Source organism: Muscardinus avellanarius (assembly GCF_963383645.1).
Source record: "Muscardinus avellanarius genome assembly, chromosome: 14".
Classification (NCBI taxonomy): Eukaryota; Metazoa; Chordata; class Mammalia; order Rodentia; family Gliridae; genus Muscardinus; species Muscardinus avellanarius.
The window spans coordinates 11,318,723-11,332,178 of NC_137800.1; positions in this window are offsets into that span (position 1 = coordinate 11,318,723).

Sequence of the window (13,456 nt, forward strand, 5' to 3'; positions counted from 1 at the left end):
ATTCAATTACCGAAATGAAAATATATCTGATTAGCTTCATTTGGCTTTCAGAGCCCACAATTACATTTGATGACTTATATTACAGTTGGAACCTCAGAGTTTCCAAAGGTTAAAAGAACCCATGATGTTTAGTTACAACTTACAGTGTTTTAAAATTTGAGTAATCGAAAACTTAAGCTTCTTGCAACAAACACAGAAGCATTGACTTGTGAATTGAGCTGACGAAGCTAATTTAAGATCCCCAACGGCCTTGAGTCAGATGTATATCTGGGGAATAATCTCAAATTTATAAGTTCAATTAGCAAATTAATACAAAGAAAAATATAAAATTGTCATAAGCTCATCCTTATTCCAAAGAAAAGTTAATTATGTGGCACTTGAATTGTATTATTGTTTTTGGAAAGCAATTTTCTGTTTATTATCTCATTCAATTCATTATAATTGGATGTTAAATCTTATTTATTAAAGTGAAGATGAAGCAAAGACATTTTCTTTTGATTTATAAAAGCCAAATTTTAAGCACTATGTTTTCTAAAAATGGTCTAGTGCATTGTTGTGGTGAAATTCTGTGTGAATCTGTTCCAGATGTTGACCTCTAAAGATTTTTGTTAAACAAATTTTCCACTGTGATGGAACTTTATAGCTTGTTGTAAATACAGGCATGTTAGATCTGTGCTGTTCTGAGTTCATGGACATGTTGATGCTTATATTTATTTTGTTATCCTAAGGAGCATTAGATATGTTTACCATTTCCCTATATCTTAAATCATCCCCAAACTTCACAGCTCAGGCATGGGCTTAGTCTTGAGTGTGTGTCTGTCTTGAGTGTGTGTCATTATTAGGTGAATATGGTTGATGGTCTTTGACAGTAAGGAACAGAATATCAAAAGCAAAATACCTTAAAACAAGAAAAAATATGACAGTCATTCAGAAGGCTTTGTAAGAAGTGGCTCCACATTTAACAGAGAGTGGTTGGACTGATAAGTTCATTATTGCAAAAAGTTCATTAAGTTCCTATCACGAGTATCCCCAGTACCTTTGTTTTGCCCCAGACTCACTTCCCCCAGCAACACCAGAGGCCCATGTGGTTCCAGGAGTAGGAATGGCAATGCTAGCTTCTTATACTTTTGTAATGGAACTTTGGGGGCGTTCTACCTCTGAGCTACACCTCCAGATCTCCTTTATTCTTTACTTTGTAACAAGGTCTCACTGGGCTGCAGAGGCCCTCACTAAATAGCTAAGGCTGGCTGTAAATCTGTGATCCTCCTGTCTCAGTCTCCCACGTACTAGGATTACAAGCGTGTGCCATCACATCCGGCTTATCTCTTTGGCCAGAACTGGACCCCATGAGAAACCCAAATCCAATTATCCATCAGAGATATGGAGCTATAGTTGTTTCTCATTATCCTTGGGGATTGGTTTCAGGACCCTCTCCCAGCTAACAAAATCTACAGGTGTTCAAGTCTCCTATATAAAGGGACAAAGACTCTACATAGAACCCACACACATCTTCCTATATATGTTAAATATGTATTAGATATTGAAATATCCTATTGTTTTAGATATTCTAACTATCTAATACAATGTAAATAGCCGTTAGACTATATTGTTTCGGGAATAATGATAAGGAAAAATCTGTACATATTCAGTACTGATACAATTGAAAAAGAAAGTGTTTTGACTTGTGATTGGCTGAATCTGTGTATGCAGAGTTTGTGGATACAGAGAGAGGACTGTAGTGTAATTGAGGTTAATACGAAAGTACCTCATCGTTGGAGATCCAATCATCTTCCCTACACTCACAGCTCTATCAAGAAAATAGTTGCACAGACACCCCTGGAGATCTATTACTAAAGAACAGAGGGAAATAGCAAGTAGTTAACAGTGTCCACTAAACTACTTAGGAAAAGGTGTTTGGTTTTATAAAATTTGTTTTAACCAAATTAATTAATCACATCAAGTGAAGACATTAAGATAAAATACCATTTGTTTTGTCTCAGGCCTGTAGTGTTTCTTACAGGGGTAACAATTTTAACTCCTAAAACTATTTTTAACACTGTATTTCTGATGAAAGTCATCAGTTTGGACATTATCTGTGATTCCACTCCTTTTTTCAGTTAATTAATTAAAGAGAACAGATGTTGACTCCTTATTCAGACACAAGATTTCATCTCTTATATAGGACCAGGTCTTCCTTTATCCCTTCTTGCCAAAATGTTCTCTTCTCTTTAAGATTTACTTTTAATGGTGCATTATAGTCTAGCATCGTAGTGTAGTTCAGGGTGGTAGGGACATAAGTGCACACAGCACTTGGTGAGCTGCCCCAGCTCACTCCCCACTCCTTCCCCTTCCCCACACATGATCTTGAGACTGGCATTAGGAATTTCACTAAGTTCTGTATATAACTCGTGGGAGTGCTAGCTTTATTAATTCTCCCTCCTCCCCTTCTCTAGACCTCCTCCGTCTCTCCACTGTGGTTTCATTTCCCTTATCTAAAGTTGCCTTTATACTCCAACAACTCCTTAGCCTCCACATAAGAGAGAAAACATATAGCCCTTAACTTTCTGTGACTAACTAATCTCACTTAGCATAATATTCTCCAGATCCATCCGTTTTTCTGCAAATGATACCACCTGGCTCTTCTTTATTTCTGCGTAGAATTTCATTGTGTATATATTCCAGAATTGTGCAATCCATTGATCAGTTCAATATATTCTCTTGATGGAGGTTTTAGGCATAAGCTACAAGACCATATTTTTTTCAGACTGTTTTGAGAAGAGGTTCATGTAAAAGTAGGTTAGAATTGAGCTCTGAGACCTCTCCCACCAGTGCAATTATATTTTTATGACATCTCAGAGCCATGTTCAAAGAAAGATTCCTTGGATCATCCATTTAGGTGTGATGGAACACTCAGATACTCCCATTTGGTAAGAAAACACATCTTGAACCCAGGGTTTATAGCTCTCGGCCTGGGTCTTTATCTGGGCTCATGCCAACATTCCGTAGATACACTCCTCCTAGGAACCTGGTACTAATGGTTCTTCTTTTGTAGGAACAGGGATATTTCCCTAGTCTAATACAGAGCAGAGTTAGGATCAAAACTACCAGCTTAGGAACTCTCAGAAATTAATTCTCTTTTGATATTTTATTGCCTAAGCTACCATAAATACTTCCCTCTTGTCATATAACTAAGAGGAATCTGAATAGAACCCATCTCCCAGATGACAGCCAGAGGAGAAACTTGTAATTTGGCACTGGCTTTGATGCGATCTTCTGCAATTTATGGTTTTGTAAGTCCTGCAGTTTATGGTTTTGGAAGGTAGAGGCTAAGGTAAAATGAAGATATTATAGCTTTTGGGAAGCAAGATATTTTGGAAAGTTTCCTTTGCTAGTTAAATCATGTGTGACAGATATTCTCAAAGTTATGGAGATGAATAAAAATAACCTTACCTAGAATGAATTTTTTGGTGTATACTTCTTTTTAATTTCTCAGTTATGGGGCTTAGGGTTTGGTAACAGCGACCTAAGCAGAGATATATTCTTCTGGGTGTTCAAAACCTTTTTTTTTTTAACATAAAGAATCAATTCCTTTTGAAGTCAATTGCATGGCATCTTTGGTTAATTAGTCTTCTTATTTGAGGAGACACGTGCCTGTGTGGTGGTGAGGGTACTAATATGTTCCCTAATTTTTTCTTTTCTTTACTTTTATTTCTTTTTTCCCAAGTCCTTCCTTCCTTGCTTCCTTCCTTCCTTTCTTTCTTCCTTTGTGCGGTACCGGGGATTGAATCCCAGAGCATTTTACCTCTGAGCTACCCTCCTAGCTCTTTTTATTATTGTTTTGTAAAAGAACCTGGCTAGGTTGGTAAGAGTCTCGCTAAGTTGCTGACGCTCTCCTTGAACCTGTGATCCTCCTGTCTCAGTCTCCCAAGTATTGGAATTACAGGTACATGTCACCATTCCTTATTATTATTTTTTAATAATCTAGTTCCTTGTTTTTTTTTTTTTTTTGGTGGTACTGGGGTTCCTGGAAGCCCTTCTACCTCCAGGCTACACTCCCAGACCTATTATTTATATATATATTTTTTGGAAACAGGGTCTCTTAAGCCAGCGTGGCTGGCTTTGAACCTGTGTGATCCTCCTGTCTCCGCCTCCCAAGCACGGGGATTACAAGCATGTGCCACCACGCCCGGCTAGTTCCCTTTTTTTTTTTTTTTTTAATAACCTGAAATATTGTAACTCAAAGTCTCACTAATTTTTAAAATTAGTGTAAGATCTAAATCCCACAAATTCTGGCTCATATTGTTGATCTGAGATGATGCTTTATTTCTAGGCAAGGTTATTGAATTATCATATCAAGAGACAATTAAATATCTCAAGTAAGTGCTCTGGTGCCCTTTGGAAGGTAGACTTCAGTTTTCCATAATGTGTCACGAAGAAACCAGCCGAAGCTGAGTTGTCTTAGATGCACAGGACCCAAGATGGGTATCCTCCCGAAGCCTTCAACAAGAGTGAGAACCTTAAATAAGAGGGTTCTCCTGGGCCTTTTGCATTGTTTAATGGCATTCTTACACGTCTTCATCAACCTTGTATTCCAGGAAGGAAAGAGGATCGATTTGCTGCTCTTCTTCTTGACAGTGATCTTTTATCCTCAGAACGCTCACCATCTGGTTTACCCTATCCTTCATTTTCCTGACATTTCTGCCACATTGCTGATTGCACTTATATTCGCTGGTTGTTACACTATTGATTGATAGATTGAGAAATTAGTTTGCAGACATTAGGTTTTGAAACTTCTGGTTTTATCTTTATGCTTTTCACCATATGCATCACACTTCTAGAAAATTGGAAAAAAATTTGGATAGACCCATAAAATTCAAGAGAGGACCCCAAAGCTCACAAGTTGTTATTGAGGGTTTTTAACCCCATTTTCTTTGTACTAATTGCAGAATCAATTCATTGACTTGTAAATTGTGCTCTGTAAAAAAAAAATTCTGTATCTGACTTGTAAGAGGCTAATGAATAAATCAGGGTGTAGTAGTTATTCATACTCTAAAAGCATTCTTTTTTAAAGAATGGGCTTTGCACATGAACAGACACTCATTTTCCCCAATATTAAGTTGTATTAGTTCATAAATGGTTAAATATTTGGGAGGAGAGAGGAAAGCAGATGTTGAGGAATGGTAATGTGGTTTAGAAATGATAGGCAAAGGCTGTGATCCGCTAAAAAAATCCTGTCCATTATGATAAAGTACCTTCAAAAGGACAATAAAAAAGTTCCTGAATGTTATTCTTCTTTTTAAATACCCAACATTTCAGAACACATTTTGACCAATAAATCAATTAAATATATTCAGTAAATGTCTACCATAATTGTGCCCAATGCCATTCCACATTTTGAAAAGAACACAAAGTAAATGTGAATTATTGAGCCTTGGAGAGACTTCCATTTTAACTGAGAAAGGGATGGCGTTGTGCAGGAGACAATTAAAGCCACGGGGAGCAGCAGTAGTCTCGTACAATAACACTCCCTCTTGTACAACAACCCTCAGGCCTTGTTAGAATTCTGTACACAGAAATGATCACGTCCATCAAGATCCCCTTTGGCTCGAAAGATCTACGGAGGAGACAAGGAAAGTCACCCTTGTGAGCAGGAAGCTTTAAGCCCCATATTCTGACATATTAAGATCAAACAAATTGAGGTGAGTGGAAAATAAGGATTTCTATCAGAGTTCTTCCAATACTTGAAGTGGAACCATTTTATAAAGTTTCCTATCACTTTCGAAACGTATTTAGTTAGTGTTAGAGAGAAGAGAAGAAAGAATGAAATGGCCGGGAGGACAGAAGAAACGGAGGGAAGAAGACCTTTAGGAGTTCCCGAGGGAATTCTCTCTCTTTCTCTTTCAATTATGAGCAGATGGAATTTACTCTAACACAAGTCAAAGGATAAGTTCTGATCTTCCTCCAATTTTCATAAACTCTACCGTGTACAATTAAACGGCATTCCCCCTGTGTATTAAAGTCAAGTTTGGCTGCAGAAGAGGAATTGGCTGGTGCACTGAGAGTTGTTCAAGGCATTTTTAGGAAGATTCAGAACTTCCTTCCTACCATTACCTACCACTCCCCACGAGGAGAAAAAAAGAAAAGAAGAGAAAAGAAAATAGTATCTAGACTTTGATTTCTTTTTGCTCTATCAACAATGGAAAACAAGGCATAGGTACTAGGAGCTATTAACCTTTTTTTTTTTGGCCTTGGAGTTTGAATCCAAGGAAATTATGACTTTGAGCTACGCTACTAGCCTTTTTAATTTCTATTTTAAAACAGGGTCTTGCTAGGTTGCTGAGGCTCTAAGTTGCTCAGCCTCCTCCTGAACCCATGATCCTCCTATATCAGCCTCCCAAGTACTGGGATGACATACATGTACCACCACACCCAGCTTGTTGGTATTAACTTTATAATGCCTTTCTCTGAGACACTCAGAAGTCAGTTTTCCTCTAGAGAAACCCTGATGAGACAGGATTGATGAACCTCTTCTGCTGGAGAAGGACAGTGTACTCTTTGGGGAATGAAGAGGAAGATGGTTTCTAAGCATGGGCTTAAGACCTAAAACTGTTTCTTCAGGAAGATGGCCCCGCAGGCGCATATTTATTTTACATATGCGATACGAAGAGCTAAAACTTAGTCCTTCAAAATTTCCAACTGTGACACATCTATAAAGTGGCACAGAAAAATTGCTCTTTGTTCCCCAAGAGCATGTCCCCTTATTAGCTCAAGGCTCCTGCACTGGCAGGTCTGGAGCCATAGTCAGGCATGGAGACAGGGGGATGGTGGTGGTGATAACAACCAGAGTTTTTCATCAGATGTTCTAGGTCGCCTAGGTTTTATAGGCTCCTTGTTTAGTATGAAAATCCATCCTTCATCAACATTGTATCGCTTCCATGGCTTTAACTCTATTAGAAGCAGTTCCTTTTATACACATTTGTTTTTTGCCCATCAGTCCCCACCTCTTGAATGGAAAGATTCCTTTCATGTATCATTTGAGAATCTGTATTCACTGTGCATGCTAAAGATTACATCATACTTTTTCTAAACATACTACTGAGGGCCTCTGTCACCATAATTTTTCTTTAGGTAAAGTGTTGAATAAGCTGGTACTTGATTCTAAGATGGATGGTGCAGTGGAACCAATCCCAATGGCTTGAAGAACTCAGGTTCCATTTTGTAGATCCCAAAGTAATTGATAGAGAGCAGCGACTTACTCATTTTGAACATTTGGATTTTAAAACCATCTGGCATGTTATTGCAGGGATAATGCAGAGGCCTTTCTATCGTCCCCCAACCTCCCATTCTTGGAAAGGCTGTGCCATTTAATTTCAAAATGGAGAGATCTTGACTCCCTGCCAAGTATCAGCTTTCTGTGCATTTTTTTATAGCTCCATTTACATACCCTTCCAAAGATCAGGGTTGTTGTCTGGAAATGTTTATGGTCTCTTTGCACTGGCTTTGCTAGTAAAACAAATACAGCTGCAATAAAAAATACATCTGTATAGCCTGGGATGCTACAATACCATTTCTTCCAATTTTCAAAACAGAGTGAACTATATAACATGAATCAGAAATTCTGAAGATAACCTTTTGGCTCCTAGATCAATATTGATTTATCTCCCTTACCCTTTGCTGTGTATGTTTATTTATTTATTTTTGTTTAGCTTTTGTTATTTGCTCTGGTTTGGGCTATGTATTTCTTGGTGAGATCAGAAAATTATCCCGGTTTGTCATTTCAATCCAGAGGGAAATCTTGTATGTATTTTGGAATTATATACTAAAGTATAAGGGATAGAGCAACATATATTCATATTTTTAAAAATCCTGGTGTTTATTTGGTGACTATTTTCATAGTCCTAGTCAATGTAGAAAATTAGTTATGCTCAAAATTTAATAGGTAGAAGAAAGACAATAATTTATTTTTTTGTGTCTGACACTGTTTTTGCATGTAATGCTCTACTCTTGGGACGTAAATTCCCTGAATTACATTGCTAAACATGTTTCTTGCAATTGCCTATCAAACAGTAGCCAGTTCCCTTTCTCTAGATATTTCACATTTTTCTGCTTTGTGAATATCGTCCCTGCCTTTTCTCTCCTTTTAGCTTCATCTAGCCCTTCTAAAAGAGCACTTTTCATGTCATGTCTAAAGTACTTCTGCTCACTCTTTCTGGATTCCAAACTACAATTTCCCACTAGTGGCCACAAGAACCCCTCCTGTGATCTCCCCAGTGCTTGCTCTTCCCCATTCAGTGCTGGCTCTCCTCCTGTAGGTTTTTTTCTATCTCCTCTCCTCTCTTCTCCTCCCCTCCCTCTCCCTTTGCCGCTCCCCTCCCCTTCTCTTCTTTCCTCTCTTCTCTTTTTCTCTCTTATCTATCCTCTATTTTATATCCACATCTATGTGTAATTTACCTACTTATCATCTAGCTAATCTATACATCTATAGCTATCGATTATTGTCATCTGTCTCTTTTGAGTCTTTCATTTTTCCTATTCTTTTTTTCTTTTGTGGTGCTGGGGATTGAGCCCAACATTATTCTACCCCTGAGCTACATCGCCGACCCTATTTTATTATTATTTTTAAAATTCTGAAACAAGGTCACAGTATATCACAGAGGGCCTCACTAAGACGCTGAGGGTGACCAAGAACCCACGATCCTCCTGTCTCAGCCTCCAAGTACTGGGATTACAAGAGTGCACCACCACGCCAGGCTGCCCTAGCAGTTCTAAAGTTCTTTTCCTCTGATTTATTATTGTTTCCCTTTACACATATATTACTTATAATAAGCACATCTTCTTTGTAATAGCTATTCATTAAATATTTATCAATAAATCATTGAGTCAAAATCCCTTCAGGTCAGTGTTGCATAATAGATGTGTATTTTAAAAGTTTTTTTTGGCAATAATTATGTATTTCTGAATTGAACCTTTGAAACCACTACAGGTTTTGCCTTCAGGTGTTTTAAAAATGACTCTCATTATGTAAAGGAGGTGGATACCAGGCTAGAAATAGATTAGAAGTATAAAAGCATAATGAGGAAGCAAGGAATACTCTTCCTCTATTCTATTTTCTACTCCCTGCTTCATTCCCTTACAGGATGGAAAACATAAAACACATCACTTTGCTTGAGTATTATTTAATCCCTCAGCTTTATTTTCTTTTCAATCTGAATATAGTACCTTTTCTGTCTAGCTGGGTGAGGTTGTTTTTAAATACAACTTTTTAGTGACTAACAACATTCCAAGTATTTTTTGAAATAGAATCACAGAACCCCCTTTCTTTATAGCAGGTGTATGTGTGTGTTTTATGAATATGTAAATGTTTCAGATCGTCTCTACTGCCATCTGCTATGTATGTTTTACTACATGTCATTTTAGTCAGAAAGGAAATGAGAGGTTTCAAAAGTGATTGTGGATTTCTTTGTCACAGGCATTGAGTGATATTTTGCAGGAAGAAAGGTGGCATTGACTTTGAAAGTGTAGGGAGGAATCATGAAATGTTATAGTTTCTGCTATAAATCTCGTTTCAGTCAGCATTCTCACTGCTGTAATCCAAAATACCTGACTACCACAACATAGAGGAAGGGTGTTTACTTGTTCACAGTTCCGGAGATTTCAGAGGGTTCGGTCCATGTTAGGTCAGGTTACATCCTCAGAGCATCATCCATTATTCACATAATGAATGTGTTATATATTCATTACTGGAAACATCTACAATCATATTATAGGAAATGTAGCATTTGGGAGGCTGTGACAGGAGGATCTGGGTTCATGAACAGCCTCAGCTACTTAGTGGGGCCCTTTGCAACTCAGTGAGATCCTGTTTCCAAATAAAGAATAAAAAATAGGGCTGGGAGTGTAGCTCAGAGATAGAATGCCCCTGGGTTCCATCATTTTTTTGTCACACACAAAAAAATGAGACATAATGAGAACTTTAGAATATTCATCATCAAAAATACATTGAAAAAATTATATTCTAGTATTACTCTAGTTCTGTGCCATCATTAAGGATTTGTTTGAGAGAATATACCTCTATTTGAAATTTATTTTATCTCCAATTCAAATGGAAAGGGCTACCAAAATTAGTTAAGTAACTATCATTAAAAACGTTTAATATTCTTATGCCAAACAATTTTATATTTAAGTTTTAAAGAGTTTAAAGATTTAAATTTAAATTAAGTTTCATGTAAATATTTTATATTTACATTTTAAAAAGTTTAATTTATTGGATTTTTAAAAGGTCACTTTAAAATTGAAGTATGATCGATGTATGGAAATCTGTACACATTTAACCTGTACAAATGGATGAGTTTGAAGACAAGGTTATACCCATTTAGCATCAGGGGCCGAGGGTGTATCTCAGTGGTGGCGTACTTGCATAGTGTGCACTAGACCCTGGGTTCCATCTCCAGCACCACCAACCACAAAAAATACAAACCCCAAAACTATTATATGATCCAGCAATTCTACAATTCCACTTCCAGTTATATATACAAAGAAATTGCAGTAAGGATCTCAAAGCAACTAATTACCTTTATCTCTTTTATAATTACATTTTTAAGATTCAGAGGAAATTTATTTGGAAACTCACTGAAAAAGACTGAACAAGATCATGACAAAGAGCAGAGTAGTTGCCTTGATCAGAATTCCACTGTAGTTACTGACCTTGTTTTCCAATGCTACACTGACCCTGCTGTGTGGGAGAGGTAGGCAGGGAAGTAGAATCATTTAGCTTTGATAAGGAAGTGATGGTATAAATAAATATGATACTGTGCTCTGGGAAAGACAGATGAAAGGTCAAGACATCTCAGCAACCTTTGTCTCACAAGGACTGTAGACATGCCAGCTGGCTTCTCTGGGATTAGTAAGCCTCTTTTACTGCTGTGGTCAATACCACTCTTCTGAACTGTGTGTTTTGATCTTGATTTCTCTACTGCTGGTGTTGGTTGCCACCTTAAACTCTGGTACATAGTTTTGTTTAGAGGCAAAGGGATAGACCTTATAGTAGCATTATATATCCAATATATATATATATATGTATAGCCATTATTCATATCCATTTTGTTTTCTGTCTTTTCCCTCCTTCTACACACACACACACACACACACATACACACACACAAACCTTGATTTATCAATTATAAGAAGTTATACTTGTAACTTGTGCTTCCCTTATTCTTTTGTTCTTTTTCTCTATATGCTTCTAATAATTTTTGCTTTGATTCCTTACTATTTGGTATATGAATATTCATAACTGATATGTATCATTTTAGATTATACTTATTATCAACAACATAATTGCACTCTCTTCTCTTTTAAGGCTATTTTGCTTTATTTGACATCCATACTCTACCTCTGCTCCTGTTTTCTTTCTAATGACATCTTACTACTTTGTCCATTGCGCTCCTGTTTTCTTTCTAATGACATCTTACTACTTTGTCCATTGCTCTACTGTTAGAAACTTTCTTTGTCATTTTATTTTAGATATGTCTTTTATACACAAATGTATTTACATTTATAACCCTACCTGAGAGGTTTTTTTTGTCATTTAAAAGGATAACAGGGAAAAATGTAATTAAAATGTGCAGTTTTGTTTTTGTCATCATTTTAAATACTTTTTTTGATTTTGTATTTTTCATTAAAAGTACTGTGTTGTGTTGTGTTCCTTTAGTAACATAGAAGGTATATATTCATTTTTCATAAGTCTATTCCTTTAATACTTAATGCTGACAGCAGTAATATGTAGGTTCTTTCTTATACAATATAAAATAAAATAATTTATCTTCTTTCTAGCTTTTCTGCTCTCATTTTCTTATTTCAATATGGTATACATTTATATCATTTATAAGATTATATATTACTAGACTCTTTTGGTAGGATTACAGAGAATTTATTTTTTTCTTTTTATTATATTTTTTGCAAAGATCTTTAGGTAATTTTTAAAATGACAAATTGATGATATAATTTATTTAGAATAGTTAATTTAATCAGTTTTTTAAAAAAATAATTTTTTGGTGCATTGTACTTGTACATCTATGGAGTACAAGATTATAGAGGCACACATGCAGACATCACTCACTTAGCCCTTCCCCAATTCCCCCTGCCCCCCATTCCCTTCCCCTCTCCCTTCTCATGTTTGGCTTAGCGATTAACTTTGATATATATGTTAATGTACATTCTGTACATTAGGGAGTTTCCCTCTTCCCTCTCCCTCCCCCTCAGTCTGTCGCCTTATTTCTTCATCTGTGGTTTCTCCTTCTTTGTCTAGAGTTCCTCCTACGACCCGCTTTCTCCCTAGCTTCCACGTATTAGACAGAGCATCCAATTTCTTATATTTTGTGACTGACTAAACCTCACTTAGCATAATGTTCTCCAGTTTTCCTTTTGAATTACCCTTGCAACCTCAGCTTTGACAGACATACATTTCTACTTTTTTCTTGATATCTCGCATTTCTGAGTAAATAGCTTTCACATCTACTCAATAAGTTGGAGAGCTCTAACTCTTCTTGCATTACAACTTTTTCCCCATAATTCCCTGTTGATTTTAATAAATTTACTTAGTAAATTATTAAAGTAAACAAGTACTTAAGGGCACGACAGAAATGCAGCGATCATCCTACTTACTTTCGTACAGTGAAATTTTAATTTTTACTTATTTGTTTTTAAATTATTTTTGGTGCATTGTAGTCATACATCTTAATGGGGTACCAGACGGTAGAGGCACACCTGCACACATCACTTACTTAGCCTTTACCTAATTCCCACCCCATGTCCTCCCCCTCCCTCCTTCTCGTGTTTGGCTCAGTGACTGGCTTTGATCTGTTTGTGATTGTACAGTAAGTACAAGGGAATTTCCCTCTCCCCCCTCCCTAGCCCCCAGTTAGGTCACTTATTTGCTCATCGACAGTTTTTTCTTCCTCGTCTAGAGTTCCTCCTCTGACCTCTTTTCTCCCTAGCTTCTGCATAATTTTCCCTCATGACACTTTTGTGTCTTATCACCTCTGCACGTGTCATAGAATATTGTCTTTTAATTTACTATCAGCACATAATAGGTGCTGTTGAAATGTTTTTTCTTTTCCAAAACAGCTGCACTCTTGCTCTCTCGAGCACGCTCCTCTCGCTCTCCGTTTGTGATGCACACTTATTTATTCATTACTTCCTGAGCTCCATAGGCGTTCCTCGGTTCCCTGGTCTTGGTTCCAGGCGCGCTCTTCCCAGCTTGACCCTTGGCCAGTGTGTGGTGGCTGGATCGGTGCCTGGTCACGTAGCTGGAATTAGCTCACATTGGCTCTTGGGAGGCCGCATTCGTTGTTCACGATCTTGCTGCCTGGGGGAGAGTGGAGGGAGTCGGGATCATGTGTGAACAGCAGAATTTCCTTTCAGTGATGAAGCTATTGAGTGAGATGTCAACCTTCTG